The 25486-nt window shown below is 43.1% G+C and overlaps 1 protein-coding gene across 3 annotated transcripts in view; it reads left to right on the forward strand.

Annotated features, from left to right (window-relative positions):
* PDE3A (phosphodiesterase 3A) overlaps positions 1-25486 on the forward strand; it is a 216754-nt gene that overhangs the window by 104545 nt on the left and 86723 nt on the right. Inside the window, exon 1 of one of the 3 annotated variants that reach the window (XM_084205741.1) lies at positions 10303-10330. The exons of the other annotated variants lie outside the window; for them this stretch is intronic. The gene's annotated coding sequence lies outside the window, so the exon portion shown is untranslated. Of the gene's footprint in view, positions 1-10302; positions 10331-25486 lie in introns of those variants that run through there. 3 annotated transcript variants of the gene reach the window in all.

The raw sequence follows: 25486 nt of genomic DNA on the forward strand, positions 1-25486 counted from the left end.
GGAAGGGAATTATTTGAAATATAATCTCTTTGGAGCAAAGCTGTGTATTGCATCCATGTTGAGGACTTAATGGTGAATGATGATGGCTTTCTGGTTTGGAATTATTTGTTAATTGTTTTTTAGTTGGTAGATATTGCATTGATTTCTGTGCAGCAGTTTCAAATCAGGGGGCAGGGAATGGGAGGGGAGAAAAACTGGAAAATCTGCTTTGCTCATGGAGTGGGAGGGATACCAGAAAAGAAGCCATGGATGAATAGAAGCAATTTTCCCTGGGACAGACTTGACCCAGGAAGTAATTTTAACAGAAGATTAATATTCAAGTGGTCAATTGGCCTAAGAAGAGCAAGCAGGGAATAGGGTACACCCTATTTATGTACTCTGAAAACCTTTATATATGAGGAGGGCTTTTACCCAAAATATTTATGTTAAAAAAGAAAAGACTGTAGAATTTGTGATGATGAATGCCAGGTCTGTTTTACCATGGACACTCAGGCTGTTCAAATGGCTTTTGTTTCAGAAAGTGAAGAGCACAAATAGAAAAGAAACTTTTCAAATTTGACTCCGGCCAATAGGAAGCAACAGCTTGAGTATATCCCGGAGGGAAAGCAACATGAGTGGCAAGGAATGGCAGCAGAGTGCAAATGTCAGCTTTTGTGTGTGCATGTGTGTGTATGTGTATATATATATATATATATACATATATAGGCACATAGCCAACCCATGGGAGCTGGGTCTAGGAGCCAAGTTAAAATGAGGAAATATTCTAGAAGTACCCATGGACAAACCAGGAAAGGCTAAGCCAAAAACCAAGAGCTGACCTGCAAGATACACACAAAATCAAAGGGAGGTGTCATATGTAAGTACTCAATGGAATATTAAAGAGTCAGTCCACTTCTTCATGCAGTGGGAGACCAACCTTTCTGAAATTTTCTCATGGCTGTTGAGCAGCTGTCTTTATGGAAAAGATCAGTTGTGTGGAAGATGCCTGGTACAATCACTGTGCCCACAAGTGACAGATTTATGTGGGGATGGTTAGAGGATATTCACACATTTTAGGGTAACCTTGACTTGATGAATTCCAGGTTAAGACATGTAAAGAGGTGGTGGCTAACACCTTGGAGCTGCCATATATGAGAGCAAATGTGAGACAGACCTATGGATTAGTGTCCAAATTGATTTTTGAAGAGGGGTATATAGATGAGAGAGGGAATTTCAAATGTTCAGTTCTCAGAAAAACACTGAAGCAAAGTAGCCAGAATATTTTAAGCACCTACAAAAACAACAACAAAAAAAAAACCACCCTGATTTTGTGGTTTAGTAATTTCACTGAATGGTGGACCTCAGGGAATGTTCATTAAATACAGAAGCCCCGAGGAGCTAAGAGAGACTGTCATTATCTTGCAGAACAGGTTCAAATTCCAAAATTTATCTGAGCAAGTTGCAGTTTCAGTGTGGGAAATGAACTGCAGCTCAGTTTGATAAATGCAGATTAGTGTAGCTAGGCAATCCTGAGGAGGATGGGAAACAACCTGCTTGGAGCAGCTACTTAGAAAAAGAGCCGGGCTTTTTTTGTGGATCACAGCCCACACTTGGAAAAATAACATTATATGGATGCAAAAAAAAGCTAGTGCCATAATGAGTACCTTAAACTGTTCTGTTGTATCAGCAAGACAAATCACATAACCTTTACTTTGCTCTGAAATTGCAAAGCTCTTTGGCTTCAGACTGGGCTCTTTCTAATTTTGTTCCCCACAGTCCAGGAAAGATATAAACCCAAGTCCAGAGGGGAGTTCTTAAAATGACTGGAGATAAAGAAAGCATGACCTCTGAAGAAAGATTGGCAGAATCTGAGCCGAGGCAGAAATCTGGAGGAGTAACATGACTCTTGAAAAGGCTCTCACAAGGAGGAAGTCATCATCTGTTGTGTAAAGGAGCAGAGAGCAGGATGCTGGCACTGGCAGCAGTGCTGTCAGGGAAGGGGAGCTGGGTGTCTGTCAGGAATGTCACCACCCTGAGCAATCCTGGCTCAGGGCAGGGCTGTGACCTGGGGTCATTCACAGATTGCTGCAGGTCACATTTCACTCAGCAGTGACCACGCTCTGACCCCCAGTGTGACAGCACAGCATTGGCAATTGTGAGTGCTGAATCTGGTTCCACGTGAGAGTTTGGAGTTTGGCTTTTGTCTGTCCAGTTCATCAATGGATCTTGAGTTTTCCTAGAAAAACATACGTGGCAGGGCAGAGTGGTTCAGAGAAGAAGGACTGCAGTCTTGTGCTTGAAATGAACCTGCTTCTTTCCACTTCTAGATTTATTGGCAATGTGGAGCTTCTTTTGGTGTCTTTCAATAATTGCACACATAGATGATGTTTTGATGACCAAAGTCTGAAGTTCTTTATACTGGGATTTCATTCTCCAGATCAAAGCTAATTTGAGAAGAATAAATTCATAGATACACATGCAACTCATCAAATACCTAAATCTACTTTATTTTGTCTTTCTTTTTGGTCACACCAATGCAAATGATTTCTGGTCTTACCCTTTTGAAGTCTGCTTTAGGGTGAAGTTTGCCTTAACAGTTGTGTTAAGAAGGGTAGAAATGAACCTTTTCATTTTAATTAGAACTTGATGGAAGAAGTAGGATCCACTCTCTGCAGAAATTGCAAAGAGGGATGAAATCCTTTCAAAAAACACCCCAAAACAATCAGGTTCACTTTTAGGAGCAGCTGTTTGACTGCAAAGAAACAAAGAGGGAAAAATACTGAAGGAATACTGGGAAATGAGAATGTAACTAGTTTTTCTGATTAAAACTTCAGAAACACTAGTCCCTCCCTAGCTTCCACTGGATCCTTATTTCTTTCTCACTCTTTCTCTCTCTCTCTTTTTTCCCTACACCTCATTTACTGCTTTATTTCTGTCACATTCACCATTGGCTGTATATGCATTTCCATTTAGCTGGAATTCTGAAACTGCAAATGGAAGGGTGAGTCATTTCTTTGAGACTAGAAGCCATAAGTATGTGTTCAAAATAATAGCTCCATCCTCTAGACAAATGTCAAGGTGTGCTGCGATTTTAAGTTCCCTGTAGAAAGCAATCTTTACTAGATGGCTACAATATGTGTTGATTTTTAGGCTTTAATTTAGAAATTCCCAGGAGACATCATCCCAGTTTGACTTGTTATATTCCTCATTTGGAATGGTGTTGGGGTTTCACTGGTTTTAACGTCAGATGTAAGGTTTTTAATGGCATTAATGTGTGCTTTTTCTTTGAGTGTCTTCTTGATCCTTGTTATTAAGAGAAGTGCCATGGGACACTGAAGCATGAGGTTGTCATTGTTGCTTTCCTTCCCAGCTCAGCAGAGCCAGCAGATGTCCTGCACCTTCCTGCAGCTTTTAGGGCTCACGAGTTGAAATGGCTGGTGCTGCATTCACTGTCACATTTGCTGTACCAAGAGAGACTAGAAAAAAATTGCTCTTTGCCTTAAAATCCAGGATATTATAAATTGGTCAGAGCACAGGATGGCCAGGGCTCTGCTACCAGTGATGCACCACCAGCACAGAAACCACTGTCTGGTTTCCTACCAGTGTAGCCTCTGACCAATTTTCTCACGTGGGTGTCACAATGGGTGCACCCACAGTATCTCCAATTATTTTGTGTCCTTATCAGTGCAGAATGGAACAATAACTGTCCTTTAAAATTTCAGCATGAAGGGTAGAAGGCTTTTTTAAGTGTTCCTTAGAGGGTCTGTCCATCATGAGAGAGCAGCACAGAGCTGGGGAAGCAGGAGCAAGTTTGTACAGCTGTGTTTCCATCCCTGTGTCCTGAGCCCCTTGGGATAAGAGCATTTTTGGGAAGTATTGTGTGTCCCAGCACCTCAGCTCAGCTCAGGGCTGCCAGTTCTGCCAGCAGGAGCAGGGTGGTGGCTCTCAGGGATCAGGGATGGATGGCCAGCAGGAGCAGGGTGGTGGCTCTCAGTGATCAGGGATGGGGTGGCAGCAGGAGCAGGGTGGTGGCTCTCAGGGATCAGGAATGGGGTGGCAGCAGGAGCAGGGTGGTGGCTCTCAGTGATCAGGAATGGATGGCCAGCAGGAGCAGGGTGGTGGCTCTCAGTGATCAGGGATGGATGGCCAGCAGGAGCAGGGTGGTGGCTCTCAGGGATCAGGGATGGATGGCCAGCAGGAGCAGGGTGGTGGCTCTCAGTGATCAGGGATGGGGTGGCAGCAGGAGCAGGGTGGTGGCTCTCAGTGATCAGGGATGGATGGCCAGCAGGAGCAGGGTGGTGGCTCTCAGTGATCAGGAATGGGGTGGCAGCAGGAGCAGGGTGGTGGCTCTCAGTGATCAGGAATGGATGGCCAGCAGGAGCAGGGTGGTGGCTCTCAGTGATCAGGGATGGATGGCCAGCAGGAGCAGGGGGTCATTCTGCCCTGGGCACTGGGCAGGGCACACCCTGAGTGCTGTGCCCAGCTCTGGCCCCTCACTTTGGGAAGGATGTTGAGATCCTTGAGTCCATCCAGAGGGGGCAGCGAGGCTGGAGAGGGGCTGGGAACACAAACCCTGAGAGGAGCCACAGAGGGAGCTGGGGGTGCTCAGCCTGCAGAAAAAGAGACTCAGGGGTGCCCTTATTGCATGACTTACACCCTTCAGCTCCTGGAAGGTGCCTGTGCTCAGCTGGGCTGGGCTCTTTCTCCAGCAGCACTGACAGAACCAGAGCACACAGCCTCCAGCTGCACCAAGGGAAATACAGGCTGGATATCAGGAAAAAGTTTTTACAGAAAGGGAGATAAAGTTCTGGAATGGCTCTTCCCAGGGAGGTGGTGGAGTCCTCATCCCTGGGTATGTTTAACAAAGCCTGGATGTGGCACTGGGTGCCAGGGTTCAGTTGAGGTGTTGGGGCTGGTTGGACTGGATGATCCTGAAGGTCTCTTCCAACCTGGTCATTCTGGTATTCTGTGACACCTTTCTGTCCTGAGCAGTGCAGGGCTGGCAGGGAGTGCTGGCTCTGGTGTGTCTAGACAGGGAAGTGCTGTGCAGGAATCCAGCTGTGCTCTTGGAAACAGCTGGGCTGTGCCCTGAGCAGCACTAATTACCCTGGACACTGCAGCCCACTGACGTGGCAGGGCAGCTCCCACACCTGAGCTGGCTCCCAGAGCCCTGCAGGGATGCTGCTGGAATTAGTGCTGCGGACTGGCCTGACTTGTTTTTTGGTTTTTTTTCTGTTCTGCACAAGCTGCCAAACAGTTATCAGGCAGATAATGGTTTTGGCTGCTCTTGGCCTGGGTTAGATTCCACCTGATACATGGGAGCTGGCAATTCCATATCTTTTGCATTCAGAGCTTACATTCAGATTACAGAGCTTTTGCATTCTTTTGTGTACAGTGTAATAGTTGTTATAGATTGATTTGATTACCAATGCAGTGCCTGAGCCTTTTATTAAAAGTGACAAACCTTTTGAGACTTGTAGGATTTAATGTTCTTGACTGGCTCAGCCTTTCAGGGTAACTGCTTCTTCTGCATTTGTAATAACTGGCAGATCTCCTTATTAAATTCAGTAAGAGCAAAAGCATATTTCCATTGAAATGAATACCTCAGGAATGAATTCTGTTTTAGTGGGAAATTTTCCAGTCTGTCTGTGCTTTTATTTTGCTCACCATGTGAATCCTTTCATATATTTTACTGTATTTGCACTTTTTTGCAGTGCCATATAACAGAGCCATATATAGGTATGAGTGCTTTTCTGTTCCTAAACCTCTGCTGGTCCATGGGTGCTTATCCATGAATGTGTATCACAGACAGAGCCCTCGCATCATCTGGGATCAGTGTGCAGTAGGATCAGTGAAATCCTGGTGGGGATTGAAACAATTCTTTATTTTCTCTTGGTTCTATTGAAACAATTCTTTATTTCCTATTGAAATTATTTATTTTCTCTTGGTTCTATTGAAACAATTCTTTATTTTCTTTTAATGTAATACAATTTATTCATCCAACACATCTCTGATCCTTCAGTTTGTTTACACCACAGGACAGTATTAAAATGTCACCCATTCAGATAAAAAAAAGTTACTAATTTTGTAACTTTTATTTTTTCCTTTATAGGCTTCTAGAAAATTTTTATTTCATTTAGAAAAGTTTCTGTACTTGTGGATGTGTCAGTACTGGAAGACAGTGAGTCCTTTTTGCTGCCTGTCAGACACATCTGTCTGTCACTGAATATTAAATATCTACAACAGGTTATTTAGTTTTGGGACAGCAGTTTGCCTGTTGAATCTTTCTGCTAGAGAAATCGTGTGGATCTGTTGGTATCTCGACTCACAGCAGAATAAAGTTCTCTATCAGGGGTGGTTTCTGGCTTTACTGGAAGTAGGAAATATCCTATATTTCTCCTGTTGTTTCCAGGGTGTTGGCATGCATGGGATACATTAAAAAAATCCCTGTGTCAGAACAGAGTGTGTGTCATTGTGGTGCAGTGTATTGTCTTTATGAACTGCAGTGGCATCACAAAAATAGGCTTTAATAATTTTTTTAGGGTCTTCATATAGCCTCATATAGATTTCAATGAATGATTTTAGCAATACCACCTTCAACTGTTCCTCATTTTTCCCTCCACTGAGACTCAAGAGTGTCAGAGTGCTCCCATTTCACTTTGGTATAAAGAAAACCAGATTAATTTAAGCCACTTTCTTAACATGGATTTGACATTAAACTGAAAGGAACTGCATTTTTCCTTCCTCTGCCTTGAGGCATGAGAACAATGGCTTGTATCTGCCTGCAGAAGATCATCTGAACTTTTTATGGTCTCCTAGTTGATGACTGGCCAATGATTTTATTGGCTGTTAAATGGTCTGTACCTCACTGAGGCTTGGAAAATAGTCCAGACCAAGAAAGCCATGGATGGTCACTTGGCTTGGAGGCTCTAAGGGAGGGCTCCAGACAGATAAGTTTTTCCTTTCTGCTGGTGGGTGGGATTTGAAACATGTATTCCTCATAGCTGATATCAGGTAACATGAAATAAAAACTGTATAAAATGGAGCTATCGAGTAAAAAACGGGATGAAATGGAGCTGGAATAGATTTTGTCAGTAGAAAACGCCCAGAAAAGTAACGTGACAAATGCAAAGGAAACAGCACCTGTATTGTATCTTCATCAAATGTCTGTGTGTAACACTGTATGGAAAAAGACAGCAGTAATGGGCTGTGGCCTGAAGCCTTTCCCATAAAAACCTCCACAGCAACAACAAACCAACAGCTCTGTTGCTATAAGGTGATCATTTTCTGTTGCCAGGCTGAGATATCTTCTGTGTAATTATCAGAAGGGGAAAAGGAAAACCATCTCTTTAACCCCTTTTGATGATTTTCCCCCTTTACCACCTTTCTCAGGGAAAACTTAGTAAAACATTCTCCAAAGATTTTTGGCATGCTGGGGGAAAGACTTCAACAGATAATGCTTAAGTTAAGACTTAAGTTTAAGTTAAGACTTAAACTAAGATAATGACTGATGTACTTGCTGTAAGAGAGGTTTTTTGGGGAATTACAGAAGCCTTGGACCGTTCTCTTGCCTGGGTGCCCCTGAAGCAGCGTGGCTCAGTTCTCAGAGGAAACACCTGGGAGCACAAATGCATCCCAGTTTGCTCTGGAAAGCTGGGAAGGTAGATGGAGCTCTGGTGCCAGCAGATTGAACACTTGCCTTCTTTCTTTAGTGTAATTACATTTGCTTTTCAAATTAAAGTATTTCCTGCTGATTCCTGGTGTGACAGGTCCAGAGCTGTGATGGAGTGCAGGCTGGAGGGCTGCATGCTGGAAACGAGGTGTTTGCTTGGAGCAGTAGTTGTCTGGTTTTCTTGTTTTGTTGCGTGCCTGGAATCAGGGAAAATGAGATTTATTTTGGAGTGCTGGTTCTCTTTTGCTTTGTAGCACTGTGAAACTCTCTGATCTCAGAGGACAGATTTTCATAGGGCTGTGGCTTTAGGCCAATACCCCTTAAACAGCTGTCAGCCTTACAGCTACATATTCTTCCATGCAAAGTCTTTTTTGCTGTGTAGGTGACATTGTTAAGGTAGACACCAACACATTGTTTTGCTTTTTTCTAGAAAATTAATTCTTTGACAGTTGCCTCAAGTATGGCATCAGTCTGTTCCACAGCACTCTTAGCAGAATTCTGTGAATCACAAAATACACCAGGGCAAAAGCAGCGACTTGCCCTGTTCAGCAGTCCATTAGCACTCTTGAGTTGATTAACTCCTCATTTCCAGGGAAATGAGTCAGCAAGGAGGCAGGCCAGACCCTGAGTCATCCCTGTGCCAGTGGGGGCTCCCCAGGCTGCCCTGGCAAGAGTGGAGCTGGCCAGCTGGTGGAGGGCATCCTTCCTTCCCTCCAGGCACCCCAGGACTTGCTGTGGCTTGCTCTGTGTCATTTCCTCTCACTGAGGCTGAGGAGGAGGTTCTGATCTCTTTGCTCTCTCCAGTCTGCCTAAAAAGAGATCAGAGAGAAGGTGGAGCCAGGTTTTTCTCCAAGGTGCATATTGTAATGTCCTGGGGCAATCAGCAGGGCAAGAGAAAGGTCAGATTAAATAGAAGAACTTTTCACAGCAAGGGTGGTTAAACAGCAGAACAGTGTGCAGTGTAAGGCTGGGGCACATCTGTCCTGGGGGTGCACAACTCACCTCAACCAATGTCACCATGATATTTTATGAAAAATCCCTTCACCAGGAGTCCTGAGAAGCTGGGAAACTTCAGCTTCTTCCTGTTCTGCTGCTAGGGAATGTGATTTGGAGAATTGTTTACCCAGCATGTGAATTGTTTTAATTTAGTGGCCAATCACAGCCAGCTGTGTCAGACTCTGTGAGTCTGTCACGGGTTTTTATTATCATTCTTGTCTAGCCTTCTGATTTATCTTTTCTCTTTCTTTAATATAGTTTTAATACAGCATATACAATATAATACAGTATAGTATAATATAATACAATACAGTATAGTATAATATAATACAGTATAGTATAGTATAGTATAATACAGTACAATACAGTATGATAGAATAGAATAGAATAGAATAGAATAGAATAGAATAGAATAGAATAGAATAGAATAGAATAGAATAGAATAGAATAGAATAGAATATCCAGCCTTCTTAGAATATGGAGTCAAATTCTCATCTCTCACCTCGTCCTGGAGACTGCACAGCACAACAACCAACACCCTGAATTAACCTGCCTTGAACAGGCACCTGAACTAGGTGACCTTGAGAGGTCATTTTCAACCTGAATTGTTCATGATGCAAAAATTTGCATGTTTAACTGTGCTCTCAATCAGTTTTCCAACCTGACTTCAATCCCAATCTCAGGTTTTAATCCAAACTGAGGTTTACCCATAACATTTGGATTGTACTGCTTTCCTGAAGAACTTTGGGCATTCTAAGCTCGATGGCTTATTTTTTAGCATTGCTGTTCATCATGAGGGTTTTTTTTTTTTTTCTTTTTTGCATTCATGGCCAATAAAAATTTTCAGGAAATGAGGTTGTAGAAGTAAGGCTGGTGCAGGTTTGGGCTTTGGCTGCAGCCTCTGGTCAAACCCAGTGCTGTTTGCTCCTTTGGGAGTGCATGTCCTCACTGTTGTGGCAGTGATGATGTGCCAGCTTCTCTTTGGCCTTCATCATTGTATGTGGTAGCCCCAGATTTGTACCTAGGTAGTCTGGGGGACCTTTGTGCCTGCACCTTTTTGGGTTTTTTTTTTTTTTGCAGTGGTGAAAAAGTACTCTCTGAAAGGCCAGCGTGGCAAGGGAGCAGCGCTGTGTCTCCCCAGGAAGTTTGTTGTTGCAATAACACAGATAAAAAGGATTAGACAATGTGTGGAGTGTCTCAGGCTCTCTGAAACTAAAAATAAAATCTCTGTTTTTCCTAGTTACTTGTATCTCAGGTGCCAGTATGTACTCCCAGGCTTTTTCTCATGGATCCTTGATGCTGTTCCTTTTGAAAAAAAAATATTTAAAACTGCATTTAATAATTTAAAAATATCATACTGCTTTGACAGTTCTTTTTTCTTTTTTTGATACTTGGTTCCCTAGCAAGTAATTTTTAAAAGCAGTGCTTAAGTAACCTAGAAGTTTGCAGATTTATTTGCTTGCTTGCAAGAAAGACAACACTGTCATTGGTTTGTCCTCTTTCAGGGTACGTTTTTTTGGTAGTTTTGCTGCTCCCAACTTTCCCCTTCACTTTTCTCTCAGGGACTTCATTCTTTTACACTTGACACTTCTTGAAGTGAATATTGAGTTTTTGTTTTTCCTGTCATTAGGCTGGCCTCCCTCAAGGAAAAGTTCAGACCCTTCCAGAGAGAGGATCAAAGAGGTCAGTTATAAATGAAAGGTAGGGATATAAATGAAGGAGGGATATTTTCCTGTCTTGCTTCATCATTTTCACTGATGGAGTCTGCAGAAGCAGAACAGTCTGGTGCTTGTAATATTTGGGGATGGCTCTGTGTTTTCTGAGCTCATGCTGGAAAGGAGCCAGGCAGAGAGCTGGAGCAGTGTACAGCCTGCCCACATGTTTGGAATGGGCTGGGAAGCTGCCTCAGGTTCTGATTTCCCAATCACTGCCTGCAGAAAGGAGGGATGGCGGTGAGGGGGAGGAGATTTCTCCTATTCATTGGTGGGGGAAAAGAGAAAGGAATGAAGAATGGAAAATGAGAGAGAAATGGGAAGAATCTGTTGTCTTCCTGCTCTCTGGGCACTGTTGCTAGACAGGGCATTTGATGAAGAAAATGCCATGTTTGGGCTCTCAAATACTTGAATTTCAACGGTGCCGTTGGCCTCTGAAGCTTGTGAGCGAGTCCAAGAGAAACAATCTTCCTCTCCAAAGAGGTTTAGCTTGCATCATGTAGGCTCCTTAGCCTCTACAGTCATTTGAAGTGATGTAATGAAAAAAAGAGTGGAAGTGGCATCTTCCAAATCTTCCTCTCAGCCAACCTCAGGCCTGGGCAGGAGAAACGAAGGGCTCCTCATAGTCCCTTTTGTCACTGTGTAGATGAAGGTAAAAAACATTCAGCTTTATCTTGGTTCCCTTTGCAAACCATTGATAAATTCCACCTTCCCCACCCCCCCAAACCAGGGAGGGAAGGAAAATGTTGACTTTGGAAGGGATGAGCTCTCTGCACAGGAGAGGCACTGACGTGCGGCCGGCTGCCTCGGATTCTTTTCTGGGGTTTTTGTGGCTCTTCTTTTCCCCCCCCAGCAGTACAAGGCAGTTCATTGAGAAAACCTTAAAGCAGCCTGTAGAACATGACTGCAGGGGCAGCTCTGCAGCCCATCCTCTGGGTCAGCACAGGAAAATAAAATTGTGTGTCTTTACAGCATGGAGAGATTGTCCTGCCTTTTAAGAATTTCCACGTTTCTCCAGCAAGTTTGTAATTATCATGAGTCAAGACCTTTGCATTTTTCTTACACATTGCCCCACATAAGGAAATAATTCTGGGTGACCTCTCATAAGCAGTGAGCATGTTTTTCACATTGTGGAATTGGCTGCAATTTACACTAAAATCTGTAAGATTTCTGTGGTGACCCAGAGGTCACTTCTGTGCCATCACCCCACCCATGGCAGTCGTCAAAAGTTACTGCTTAAAAATCTGGAGCTTTAAACAGCATTGTAATGGAAGGTGAGCCATTCATTCACCATTCCCATCCTCTGCTTCTTGCTAGAATTTGGGAGCAGGGGAGGTTGGACATGTTTCTGCCTCCTCTCTCCACTGCCTCTTTTTTTTTCAAAACTCAAAAGCTTTGTCCTCCCATGAGCTTTTGGTACTTGGCAGCATCAATAGACCTGAACACAATGGTTCTACCACCCCGAGATGTCAGAGGGGAGCTGAGGGCTCCAGCAACTCAGGAGGGAATTGACAGTCTTGATTAAACTCTGTGGGGTTTATTTTAGCTGTCTTGTTCTGGGGTGAGGAGAGGGAGTAGGAAAAAAAACCAACAATAACAAAAAAAACTTAATTTTTGGATAGAATTTACATTCTTAGGCATAGGTAATTCTGGCCAGAAGAGCAAATGAAGCCAGAGCTGTATGTTTTTGAAGAAGCCTAGTGGGTTTTTTTGAAATATGCTCATAGTAAGCATATGCTTTTAGCTAAATATGCAGTGCTATATACAATTAGTCTTTGAAACCCAGTACAAAGTAACAGCTGGTTTGAACTCAACTCCAGGAGCTTTTTATGGCTAAAAAATAAAAATTAAAAAAAAACTTATATGAGATATAAAAATGTTAATGTTTCAATAAAATGTATTTTTTCATGTTGACCAGGTCACTAGAGCTACTGTAAGCTGCTGGGCTGTTGCAGGAAGGTTTTCTATTTCAATATAAAGATCCTCTTTGTAATTAGTTATTTTGATATTTTGCAGCTTTCCTTCTTGGAACTCAGAATATGTAAATATTCAGCCTTAGAAACTTGTTTGCTAAAGGAAAAGAAAAAAATTAACTCTGTGAATGAAAGGGCAAAAGTCACTTGTCTGAGGGCTTAAAAACCAGATTGGTTTTGAGATCTGTGTTATTTTTTACATTCCCTACAAACTAGGCTGATTGCTGCTGTACCAGCTGGACTTGAAATGGTCATTCCTTCTGTCCTTCCCCTGAGCCCAGACACCAACATCCCACTTAAATTAGACATCTGATAAAGCAGAAGCCTCAAGTGCAAGTGCTTATCATTGGGATGCTGGTTTTCAGGTTGTTTTCTTTCTTCCAAAATCAGGTACATGACATAAAAGCATCAATAACTACATACCAGTGCATGTCAAAAAACCTATCTGGATAAACCCTAATGAGGTTTACAATTTGTTGGGTTAAAGAAGGAGATCCCAGGAAAAATAGATTGTTAGCAAAGCAAAGCAGTTCTGGTCTTCAGTGAAGAAAACATCTCTCACAGTTTCTAAATGTTTAACCTTATTTTTTTCCTTCATTAATAAATTATGTGGTTACCCAAACTTATGATTGAAGGGCTGCTTTGTTCCTTCTGTTAGAGACTAATGTTTTGACTGAATCAGGTAAATGGAACTTGTCTTACATAACTGAAAAAAAAAAAATCTGAACCTAAAATGATTTTTGATTATACTTTAACGAGACACAGTTTCTGAGCTTGTTCACACTGGATGATTTCACTTGCTGCATCGTTTAAATATTCATGAAACTTGAAACTGAAATGAAGGCAGGTCTCACTTTTCTGACTGTATAGCTCATAAAACTCCACTGAGAAACATTGTGGAAGGATTTAGGGAGCTTTCAGAAATAAGGAGAAGGCTAAAATTATGGTAGCCTGCATCCCATTATCCCTTCCTGTTCACCTCATTCCCTAAACCTTTAAAATTATATACATCTCCTACACTTCTCTGCATGTTTCTTTTTCCTTTAGTTTCCTTGATGCACTCATTGCACACAAACTCGTGCTGGAAGTAAATCTGTGCTCTCCACTGAGGGCAGCAGCATCTTCTCAGATCACATCTTTGAGGATGCCAGAATATGTTTGGAGAATGAGTCAGGGGACTGCAGAAGGAAAACCTTCAGGGTGAAGATAGGTGAATGGTGCTCTGGAGTGATGACTTTTTGTGCTGTTTGTTTAAAATTCAGGTTTTTAGAAGTGAGTTCCAGTTTTTATGATGGCTTGACTCCTTATCTCATTTCCTGAATTCTTCCAGAGATCAATGGGTTCTCTTTTGAATATGGAGAGAATTATATAATAAGAAAAGTTCTAAGAAATAGGTCTTGGACTTCTCATGCTGTACCTTTCAAATGTGTAGACAGATTTGACCTGACACTCTTTGTCTTAGCTCTCTCTTCCTTAAGGAAGTTTTATTCAAATAAATATTTCTGAAGCTCTCAGATACTGTGGTGATGAATGTTAAAAGCTCCCAGAAAATAAAGGAACAGACAGGAGCATTTCCATAGCTTGGAGTTAAGTTTTAGTGCTATGTATTCTGGGCAGCCCCTATTCTGTTTGCCAAATCAGAGTATTTCACCCTGCAGTGAAACACCTCGTGGCCACTTCATGAAGATCCATGTTGTGCTATAGAGGAAAGAGTCAACTAAAACTGGATTTTTGAATTAAAAAGTGGGGCTTTTTTTTGTTTACCTGCAGCCTTTTTTTTCTTTCACAGCAGTGGGACAATGGCACTTTTTACCCCTCTGTTTCCTTCTTCTACCTAGGAGATAAGGCTGCTTAGTCTCCTTCTCCAAAGAATTTAAAAATCTGGGTAAGAAGCAGTTCAGCAGTCTGCAAGCACAGAGCACCACTGTTAATGGATGAAATGAGATAAAAGTGGGGTTGGTGATGGTGCACTGAGACAAACACTCAGGCACTTTTCTGCCCAGCTGCAGGGAGCCTGCCCAGCCATTTCAGTGCTGGGCATCACTGCAGAAACCCAGCAGTTCTTTCCTTTCAAGTTTCAGCCCCTGAAAACAAACAGCAGAGGCTCTGAAACAGTCAATCCACCTCATTTTGGTGTCTCCCAACATTTGTTTTCCTCACTGGAAGTTGCAGCACTGTGTGCTCTGCCATCTGCCTCTGCTGCCATCTGCTCCCTCGAGCTGGCTGCAGCCACAGACAGCAAAGCCCTTTTGGTAGCAGCAGGGAGGGTATCTGCCCCAAACCAGGGAAGCATTTCTCCAGAGGAGCAGGGCAAGGTGGAGGTTTGCTGGTTTAGCATACCTGTATTCCTGTTTGGCACTCTCAGCATTGAAGAGTGACCTTCCTGCAGTTTGGCTGCCTTGCAGCCCCGTGGAAAAGGCCTTTAGCAGAGACGGGAGGCGCCTTGAGAGGCTGACCTAGGACAGAGGCTGGGCAGAGTCACAGAATAAAGCAGGGATTTTTTGAAAGGATCTCCTCCATGGACCCACCTTGTGCAGCACCAGAGCCCAGCCAGGGCTGCACCCAAGATGACCCAAAATGGCCCCAAAATGCCCGGCCGGGCACGGGGTCTCTCCCTGGGATCAGCTCTGCTCCATTTGCACCTTGCAGTTCATTGTCCCATCCCAGCTTCAGCCCCTGCAGTCCCACCCTGCTTGTTTTTCTCTCTGCAGCCCACGGGGTTTGTGCTCCTGGCTGAGATTTGGGTCATTTGTCCTTGGTGCCCAGCTGGAGCAGGAATTGTTTTGTCTCCCTGCTCTGTGCACAGAGCTCACCATCCCCTCATGTGAAGCCCAGACACTAAAGCAGCACAGAATCTGAAAAATATAAAATCTAAACCTGAGGCATCACTACATAGGCAAGGTGATTCTTGTTTTTTCTTACTGTTTTGTTTTAAATTTAACAGCTCTTTTTTTTCCCTGTGTATTAGCGGGATTCTTTTACACCAGCTGTGTAACCTTGCTTGGTGACACTGCATTGATTCTTCAAAGGGGGTCTTGCTTCCCTTTTTGCTTTTTCATTTTTTGAACTTCATATCTGTTTGAGGTCATGCCCACATTTTCTTCATGTCTTTGTTTTTATCTTAATAAATAATACAGAAATGAACTTGAGAGATAATACATTAAATAGGCAGCAGTGTGTATCCACAATTTCTTAGGGTTATCATTCCCTCATCGTGTGTGCACCTACATATAAAATACATCCTTCATCCACACAGTGGAAAACCCTTCAGAATCTCTTCATAAACAGCGCTGGGCAGGTTTTTATTTTTTGCCAGAGTTAAACATTTGAGGAGCAAAGTCTTGTGCGTGGTTCTCATGGCCTATTTTTAATTGCTTGTATGGGAAGAATGGCAAAAAATAGACCAGGACTGAGTCTGGATTTAGTGCCCAGAATGTTTCTAGGTTAGCTGGCAGGAGTGTGTGTGTGTCTGTGGCACAGGACTTCAGTACCACACTTCTGTGCACTCATTAACAGGACTCCCAGCAGAGCTGCTGGACTTTCAGCACTCCAAACACTAATTTAAACTTGCTGTAAAGTGCTCCATAGCTCTGAAGTGCTATTTTCAGCCTTGATTAGGGACTGCTGACCTGAAAGATCCATATTTCTCCACGGAGAGGTTTTCTTGCATTCATAAGTCTCTGGGTTTGGTTCTCCCTCTCTCCCTCCCTTCAGAAGCTGGGGATGGGTGGGATGCACAGAGTTTGCTGCATGTATGCAGGGAATGCATCTTTTAGATGTGCATCATTTTGGAACAATTCAAATATTTAAAAGCATCGGGATGTTTGCTTCTTTGGGTGTTGCTTTCACTTTCTTCTTATGTCCTTGATGATTTTTAGGTGTTGTTTGGTCCTTTGGGCTCAGTCTGGAAGGCTGGTATTTCAAAAGTGCAAAGTGCAGTTCTCCTCTGGCTGTGGGACTCCAAGACAAGGAGCTCTCAGAGCAGACTCTATTTTGATGCATATTTTCAAATCATGACTTGACAGGAATCAGGTAAGAGAAAGGAACGTAGATATTTGATGTCCTGTCTCTTAAAAGAAAAACAAAACCAAAACTAAGTCTAAAACTTAAAACTTTTAAAACTTTAAAACTTTTAAAACTTTTTAAAACTCTTTAAAAAAAACTTGAAACTTTTAAAATTTTAGCAAAATAACTCTTGTGGCTATGAAACTTTCCATGGAAATACCTGCCTCATATTTTCCTAGTCACTTTCCATTGCAGCTGTTTCCTAACTAAATAAAATGTCCTGCCTTGTGATTGACCTGCTAGCATTTAAAAAAAGAAAATTAAAAAGGTGAGCATCTGACTGGGCAGGGCTTTGAAACCTTTAAAAGGAGGGGGTAATACTGAAGCAAAAAGCTTTCTATCCCCTGAGACAGACAGAAAGGAAAACAAAGGCCCCAAGTTCCCCAAAGTGGAGCAAGAATTGAAAATGTTTCAAGAGTGTCCCCTCCCTGTTCTGTTTGACACTTACAGAATACCTGCACTTTCAGAAAACTCTTGAAATATTGACTCGACTGGAAATGAACAATCAAAAGCTCTGGCCTTTGTTGTTCATCATTTATTGGGCAATTACATGGCAGCTTTGTATGATTTTCTTGGCATGGCTCTGGATTTGGTGTGCAAGACTGAATTGTTCAACACTCACTTCACTGGCCATTAAATGAGCAAATTATTCCAGTAGCAAAAAGGGCAAATTTTTACCTTGCCCTCATGTTTCCACCCATCTCTGTCATTCTCTGTTTATGTGGAAGGGAATGAGGAGGAAAGGCAAATATTTCCCTGCCTGCAGGTCTGCAGACAGTTGGAAGAGATGCTCTGGTCACCCCAGATCTGGTCCTTTGCTTTTTTAGATGTGGCTGTAGTGGGAGTGTATCTCCTCTTTATAATAGCACACAGATTTGAAAAGCCATTTTCCTCCAACTGGTGGATACTGACTAAAAAACAACCCAAAACCTCTGTAGAGAGCCAGGTTAGGGTGATAAACTGTGAGGGTGGGGTAGCAGTTTTTCTTTTAAAAACTGACTTCATCAGACAGCTCCATTTTGGCTTGGATGAAGGCTGCATCACACGTGTGGCATGTCTTTCAATTTGCCTTTTATAAATGCACAGGATGCTCCAAGCAGGTTACAAAAACTGAGGAACTGCAGAGTTACTGCAAACAGAGAGGCGTGCAGCAAGAGCAGGGGGAATAAAACCTTTCAGCAGCCTTCATCTGAGTGTGTGTGCTTCATTTCCCCTGTTCTCCTGAGTGTACAAGCAGCAGGAAGGTCCCAGAGCAGAAGTTGGGCAGCCAGGGTTTCAGTGAGGAGTGGAACCACAGAGCTCCCAGTGTGATGTTCCCCCTCGCCCCCTCCTCTCCTCCTGCATTTCTGGCTCCCCTCACTCCCAGGCTGCTGGGGTGTGATGGGAATGACTCCCAGCCAGTGACCCCCGTGGCAAACCTGTAAAACATTGCACACCTTGAATAAGAAGTCTCTTTCTAGGCCTGCAACTGGCTGGATGTTTTGGGAGGAACAGAGAACCCAGTCTCCTGATAAAGGTTTATACTGGCACTTTCCTGTGTTTATAATACCATCTGCCAGGGCCATGGCCTCTTTTTTCATCATATTGTTGTTTAATTTTTTTTTCTAAACCTAATCAGCCCTTAGGTTGAGGAGTCTGAAAAGCAGAAACTTGATATAAGTTTTTCCTTCGAGTTCTTTGACAGGAGTTGTAACTGCCTGAGCTCAAATCTGCTTCATGTATAAATTGTCAGGACCAATTGTTCCTGTTATGAAAAGAAAGTTCTATTTTTTTAAATATTCTCAAAATAGATTCAATATTGCCCACTTCTTTTAGTTGGTAGTTTTCTTTTTTTCCCTCATGTAGATATTCAGTCTTGTTTGCTTGCTTGCTTTTTCGCTGTGTTAGTTTGGTATTACAGGACAGTAGAAGCCTGGTTGTTTCCAAGGAGGGCTGCTATTTGAGTGTGGTTTGAAAACCTTTTTCCTCTCTCAGCCTCACAATCTCAGTAATAAGCTTTTCTCAGCTCTAGGCACCTGGTCTCTGGTTTAGGAGCTGCACAGTCATGCTGTTCCTCTATCAGTTACATGATAGCTGGTACTTTAAATTATCACCCTTGAGCTTTTTGTAGTCTTCTTGATTGATTAAAACCATATTTACCGTGGTAGCCAGAGAGGTTCTTTGTTCAAGTGTATCTTCAGGTTTGGGTTTGTTATTTACAGTGGCCCTTGGGATTTCCCCTTGGGTATCTGGCCCTGTTGTTCTGGAAGCAGGACAGAACCAGGACAGAACCACACTTTATTCTGCCCCAAGAATTTTCCAACTGAGTTTTGGCTGGAGGAAACTTCTACCTTGAATTGATTCACCACCACCTGGCCCCCATGGGTCATGCCCAGTATAAGAATTTCCCTCACGTTGGGAAATTACCATTTTAAAATACAGTGAGTTGTTTTTCTGGTTTTTTTTGCAGCTGCATTCAGTGACAAAGCAATTTTTTGCCAGCTGAAAGTTGAGGTGTTGGAGCTGTATTGGCTGTGTCCTCTTAGGGCAAAAAAAAATTCTCCAGCAGTGCATAATTACCCACTTTATAGCAGTCAGGAGTTTGTTGGGCACTTTGTGAGGTAAAAATTGAAAAGAAATGGTTATAGCATAGGAGAGATGCTAATGAACTTGAAAAACAAGAGCTAGAAAGGAGTCTGGGCTCTTCCTTTTCACTGTTTCCTTGACTGCTCCAGATACAAATGAACTATGTCTCATACCTCTTCCATATCTTGGGTGTTTTCTTCTGATTTTGGCCAGAACCTGACAAACATCATGAATTAACTCTACCCTGGTCCAGCTAATCCCATGGGCTTTTTCTGTAAGTGAAGTTGCTGCTTCCTGTTGTTCCCACAGGGACTTGGGAGCAATTAGAGGAGATTAGTAAAGGAGATTGGAGCAGCTAAATTGGCCAATTCATGGCTGTCTCCTGCTTGTTTGCCTGATTTAGGGGTGGATTTTGCATCCCTTTGTAGAAGACAGCAACTGACAGAACCAGAGGACACTGGTCCAACTGCACCAAGGGAAATACAGGTTGGATATTAGGAAAAAGATTTTACAGAAAGGGTGATAAAGTTCTGGAATGTTCTGCCCAGGGAGGTGGTGGAGTCCCCATCCCTGGGTATGTTTAACAAAGCCTGGATGTGGCACTGGGGGCCAGGGTTGAGTTGAGGTGTTGGGGCTGGGCTGGACTCAGTGGTCTTGGAGGTCTCTTCCAACCCAGTGATTCTGTGAATTCTGTGCATAAATGTGGCCTTTAAAATAAAACCCAAACCAGCAAATAAAAGAACCAGTGAACACTTGTCTGCCCACTGAGCAGTCAGGTGTGTCACTCAGACAAAAGGACGAGTTCTGTGTCCTGTCCTGCAAGAGTGAAATTCCTCCCTGGTGTGGAATCCTGGACAGCAATACAAAACCAGCCGTCTGCTTGCCACTTTCCTGGCACATTTCTGGTCTGGGTTCTTTGTTTGGTTACTTGGTGGATGTATGAGCTTGGAGGATATTCCTTCTTCTCCCTCTGCCCCCCATTCAATAACAGGATTTGTTAAATGGTTGGCTTGGTGTGCTGCCTGGGTTGTGGGTCAGGCTCTGGCCTCTCTCTGTCTCTGCTCTCTGGTGGCCACACGCTGTCAGATCTCCTTGGTCCTCACAGCCTGGCTCTTCTCTTCTCAAGGAGACACAAGGAAAGTGTTTCCTTGCTGTCTGCCCCAGGGACACGCTGTGCTGGGTGCTCCTGTGCCCCCAGGATGTCTGCCCTGCCCTGGGCTGATCACCCCTGAAAGCAGGGACAGACGGACACCAGGCTCCAGGGCTGGCAGGCTCCAGCTGGGTCTCAGGCTGCTGTGAGCTGCTGCCAGCCCCTGCTCTGGCTGCCTCTCCCTGCCCCTCTCCAGGTGTGCATCTCCACATCCTGACCTTGGGAAGACTGAGCAGCCTGGAAGTTCTGAAAGTCTGGCCACTCCTTGTGGCTCAGGGGCTGCCCAACAAGCAGGTTCACAGCCCAGGGACTGGATTTGCAGGAAGGTCTCTGGAAGCATTTCAGGAAATGCAGCCTGAATATCCTGAGAAACTCTGTGAGTGAAGTTTGACAACAGCAGAGAAGCTCATTTCAGTCAGCAAACCCTTTACAACTTGAAACTCGGGGCTTTTTTCCTTTCAGATTTTAATTTCAATGCTCTGTAGTAAAGCAAAACTGAAATGCTGTTGGCCTATGTTGTCCTAGATGGTGAAATATTGAAAGAGGTTGTTCTGATGTCTGAAAAATATCCTCTTTCTCCATTCAAACACTTGTATCAAAACCAAAATCTTTAGCTGATTCAATTTATGAAGCAGTTGAGTTTTGGGGAAACCCAGCTTTAATTCTTCCAGTCAAGTCAACTGGTTGTGTTATTTGCTTCTATGCAGGTGCTCTTTGTATTCTGGAGACAAGGAATTAATCTGTATCTCTACAAGATACTTCATATTAAACACAAATCAGTTTTTTATTAAATAACCAGAAGGCTGTTTCATTGAAGAAGAAAACCCCCAAAAGTCTTGTGTATTAGGATGTGAGGACATTAAATCTGTAGTATCCAAAGAGCATTTTAAATTCATGTTCTTCAGATAAAGACTTGGCATGTATTTGTGCTGGAGGAGTTTTTGTGCCATTCTGTGTTGTTGCAGTAGCAGATATTTAGGCAGTGGATAAGCTACTGGGTAAATTTTCACATGCTTTCTGACCTTCCTGATGCTGGCATTGCCTAGTCTTCTCAAGTAGAACTGAGATAATTTGGCCCTTGAGATAAAGAAGGAGAGATAAAGTTATTTTTAGCATTAGATTGCTTTAGTTCTGGCATTTTGTTCTGTCCTGCCCATCCTCCTGAGTGGAATGATGCAGCTTGTTTATTATGTTTATTATGTTTTACCATATCTACTCTTCTGGCCTTGGATTCCAGGCAGAGCTGAGCTTTACCCTGCAGCAGGTTTCCCACCAGTGCTGGGGCAGCCATGAATACTCAGTTTGCAGTGCCTGCATTTATTTTTGTTCTCCTCTTTGCAGTCCTGGTAGTTAAAAGCCTTCTTTCTCTCTTAGAGAAAATGTAATTTCATTCTTCCTCCCTCCTTCCTCCCTCCTTTAAAAATTTCAAATACTTTTTTTCCTATGATTCAGATTCCAGGAAGTGCAATTTCTAAGCAAATAAAATGTTATGATGTAACACTTGAAATGCTGTAATTTTTACAGCAGCAGAAAATAACCCAGCTGTGCCTTCTGTAAGTTACAGTACAAGTATTTAGTGCTGTTGTCTTTAGGGATTCTGAATGTTTTGAGCTGGTCAGTAGTTATCAGTGTGGGCACTGCCTGTATTTCCTCACACCCTTTTCTCCATCCTCTGTATTTTATACTGTGGAAAATGTTGGGAGCATTATGCATAGGGAGGCTGGACACCACTTTTTAGTCCTAGGGCCAACAAAAAGGGGCGTTACAAGGAACTGGGAACCCTTTTATCTCCTCTTTGATCATGTCCTCCAATGCCTCACTCCTGCCTGGCACTGGGAATATTCACCTTTGTGTGGCTCCTCAGTGAGAGCTGAGCACATGAGCAGCTCCTTGGTCCCCCTTGGACTTCCTGATTTTCCCTTAAAGCACTGCAGGTGTTTTACCAGGAACTGTCTTTCCCTAAAAACAAATTGAACTGCTGGTTCCACTGTGTGTGGTGGGGGGAACAGGGTGGATGTGTGCGAGGAAAAGTCTAAGGTTTGCAAAACTATTTCTGTTACATACATTTTTATTTATGCTCTATATTTAGGTATGAGAAGGGAAGTTGTTTTGTTTTTTTTTTTCATCTTCTGTAGTTCTCCCAAGCTCATAAAGCATCTGTTCCTCAGCCTCTGTCACCTTGAACCAAAGCTGTTGGTGGCCCTGGTTCTCCTTCAAGGAGTCTCTGTCCTAATAAAGGGACCCTTTGAGAGGGCCCAAGGCACACAGGCACTCAATGTTCAGAGTGAAACTTGTGGAATTTGGGTCTCTATGCTGATAAAGTGGGTAAACTGCAATTATCTGTGATTTCCCTTTCTGAGAAAAAGGAATTGCATGGGAAAATTGAAAATGGAGCTCTTGTGGTGAATGCTTTCATGTCAGAGATGCTTCACACACCTCAGTGAATCAGAGGGGTTTGTGAGGATGATTTCTTTCCTGGCGTTTTGGCTCTTTATCTCTCCCTGTCCCTTTTCATCTCTGCATCCATGGGCAGAGCTGGGGTGGATTCCATTTCCTGAAAGCTTGGGGAAGGTTCAGCCCAGGTCTGGGCACAGCTGTAAAGTTTTTCACTTTGCTCAAGTCATCTTCTCTAGCTGAAGTCCTTCTAGCTGAGGAAAGAGGATTGCAAGATGCCCGAGTTCAGCCCAGGTACAGGGGATAAATGTTATTTTTTTATCCTTTGGGTTTTTGTATCTTTCCTGTTTCACTTTCTTTAAAAGGAAGGTTGTTGGTACTTGAAGACTGTCCTCCTTCTGGTACTTAGAGGGCTGAACAGTTCATTTTCAGAAGGAGTGATAAGATCTCCTGGCAGCCAAAAATAAGAATAATTCTGTTCCCTGGTGTATATCCTTGATTCCCCCCCAAAAAAAGAACTTAGACATAAATAGGTGATCAAAACAAAGCCTATGGTCTGATCCCATGAACTGAAGAGATTTAGTTTCTGTTCCCAGTTTTGCAGTCCTGTGCTGGGTAAATGCCTCGATTCTCCATCTGTGAAATGAATAATTTTCTTTTTTTTCCTCAGGAAGGTTCTGAGTTAAAAAGTTTGAATGGTGGCCTGGAAATGCTTTAGAAGTGGAGAATCTACTAAGATTTCTCTGATTTGCAGCTGACAGATAATAGCAAAAACTCAACCCACCTTACAAAACCCAGACAGAGTGTGTTTGACCAGAGCTCCTGGAAGAGCAGGCTGGTTCCCAGGCACAGGAGGAAAAACAAAAGCAAACCTCCAGGCCACGCTGAATTGATGAAAATGGTGTTGGCACCAGGGACTCAGGATTGAATCTGTAATCAATACAGATCTGGAGAGCTCCTTTTTCACAGTCACAAAACCAGATCTGCAGAGCCACTTAGCTCTGAGCAGAGTTCCCCCCTCTCTTCTTTTTTTTTTTTCTTTTTCTTTTTTTTTTTCCTGTTTTGATAGTTAGAAATATAAATACTTTTCCATGTGGACCCTCCTGCTTAGGGTAATGTGGTATATTTCTAGTAAAATAACGCTTCTGCTGAATCAAAAGAGCATTCTTGCACAAATTGAACGTAAGAAGATGAAAGAAAAGGTATTTGGGACACAGGAAAAAGGAGCTTAAATTACTTTTTCAGCAACAAAATGAAGGGACTGCAGACATTGTAATGAAATTAATAGAACAAAAGCTTTTATTTCTCAGGATGTGTTGAACAGCTTGTCAATAAGAAGAGGAAACACTGTTTTTATTGATGAAGTTTGATTGAAAGTATAGTTCTGCACCATGCAAAGCTAGACAATTAAAGGAATAACGTTCTGGGGGAAAATAAGGACCAATGCTGATGGGGCAAGTAATTGCACATATTTTGAAATATGTGAAATTATTTTATTATATTTTATTTTTTAGAAACACATTTCAAAATTGTTTTTTTAAATAGTGGACCTTTTTGACATACAACTTACTCCTTTTTTTAGTTTGCCACAAAAATGGTGTGATTAATTTTGTTGAAGCCTGTTTCTGAAAGGTAAATTAGTCCAAACACATTTTCAATATGGGATATTCTTCCAGCAAAGAACATTTCAGCAGTTTTCACATGATTCACTTTAAGTGAACCAAAACTTGAAACAGAGGTCAGCTGCATGTCTCTCCTTTAGGGTCAGCCCTTCTAGAAAGGGCTCCTTCCCCTCTGGGCTGCTCTGCCTTTCTCCTTCTCTCTCTGAAGTGCCTCCTGGTGCACCATGACCCCCAAATATTGTTTATTCTGGGCATCCTTTACACCATGGCAGAGACTGCATCTTTGGAGGGCTCTGCTTTTGCTGTGACACCCTGGAAATGGGATGGGAACAGCACTGGGGTGACCACAGGGAAGGAAATGTTGGCAGACAGTGTTGCAGGAGAATGTGTTTTATGATATCCCTCTAAGAGAACATGCATGGTTTTATTTAAAAATAAAACCTGAGAAGCAAAGCTTGTTAAGAGTCAGACTGGTTTGAAAGGCAATATTTCAGATCATGGGAAAACCTTGCAGCCATTGGGGAAAATCTGTCTTTACTCTGACTTCTAGAAACCTCCACTGAAATCTCTCCTCTTAGGGTGGATGAAATCTCTCCTCTTAGGCTTGTTGAGAGTCAGACTGGTTTGAATATTTCAAATCATGGGAAAACCTTGCAGCCATTGGGAAAAATGTCTTTACTCTGATTGTAAAACCCCCTCCTGAAATCTCCCCTGTTGGGGTGGATGAAGGTGCCTGACAGTTCCCCCTTGTTCAGCACCAGCCCAGTGTGCATCCTGCTGCCTTTTGCCTCTTCATACCCAGCATCTCTGCCCTCCAGATGGGGAAGAGCCCGTGTGGCAGTGTGTGTGTGTGTGGTTTGGAGCAGCAGATGGGTGAGAATGACAAACTGTTGTTGTGTAGGCACCCACCTAGGGATGATTCAGAGTCCTGCCTCTGTGTGTTGCTGTGCTGTTCCTGCTCTCCTCTATGGGCTCCTGCATCCTCACCCCACAGGCATCCAGATTTCAGTGCTGATGTCTAAGAAAGCACAGAGTGTGTTAAAAACCATGGAGGGGGAAAAGCAGGGTGGGATTGACTTGATATTCCAGCTCTGTAGTAAAGGGAGATCTCACTGCAGTGCGGGGCTGTCACCTGGTGTTTCATGCCCTGTTTAAGTTGCCTTGCCCTGCTCTGATCTTGCTCTGGATGTGTTCTGCAGAAGGAGGAGGAGGGTGGTGGGAGGTGAAGTGCACTGAGACAGGAGAGGCTGATGTTTCTGCCCTGGTCCTACAGCTTTGGATATTCCACTGCTCAGGTGTGGTGGGATCAGCTGGCACAGGCTGTGCCTGGCAGCATCACCCCAAGGGAATTGGTGCCA

Source organism: Fringilla coelebs (genome assembly GCF_963513975.1).
Source record: "Fringilla coelebs genome assembly, chromosome: 5".
Classification (NCBI taxonomy): Eukaryota; Metazoa; Chordata; class Aves; order Passeriformes; family Fringillidae; genus Fringilla; species Fringilla coelebs.